The sequence below is a fragment of the Octopus bimaculoides genome, unplaced genomic scaffold (genome assembly GCF_001194135.2).
Source record: "Octopus bimaculoides isolate UCB-OBI-ISO-001 unplaced genomic scaffold, ASM119413v2 Scaffold_87364, whole genome shotgun sequence".
In the NCBI taxonomy this organism is placed as follows: Eukaryota; Metazoa; Mollusca; class Cephalopoda; order Octopoda; family Octopodidae; genus Octopus; species Octopus bimaculoides.
The window spans coordinates 49,728-50,275 of NW_026398593.1; positions in this window are offsets into that span (position 1 = coordinate 49,728).

Here is a 548-nt window from a genome sequence, read left to right on the forward strand (position 1 = left end):
GTTACGAGGGTGGGATGACGATGAAGGGGAGGAGAAGGTGGGTAGGAGTGAAGAGAAGAAGAGAAGAGAGAAGGAGAGTAGGAGTGAAGAGAAGTAGGAGTCGGAGCAAGAGAGGAGAGGTGGGTGGGAGGAAGTAGGTGTGAGGGGGAAAGAGGCGAGGGGACGAGGTTAGATGAAAAGGGGAGGAGAGTTGAGCCCATGTGGCGCAAAGGAGCGAAGAGAGAAGATTAATCCCTGTTCACGGCGCAAACGAGAGTCCGGATGGCCCCTGTGCAAGGACAATCTGAACACGGACATCGAAACTTCATATTTCTTTGTGTGTGTACGCATCTATGTATATATCTATCTACATAAAAATACACACACACACACACACACACATTTATATGTTTAAATATATTTGTGTGTGTGTTTGTGTGTTTGAAATTAAAGTAGAGCAAATACCGAAATGTTACTCAATAACAGACAGAAGAACAAAATGTTTTGATTAAAATATCCTTTTATTTATCAGATTAATATATTCAATTAATAAAATGAAAAAAAAAAAT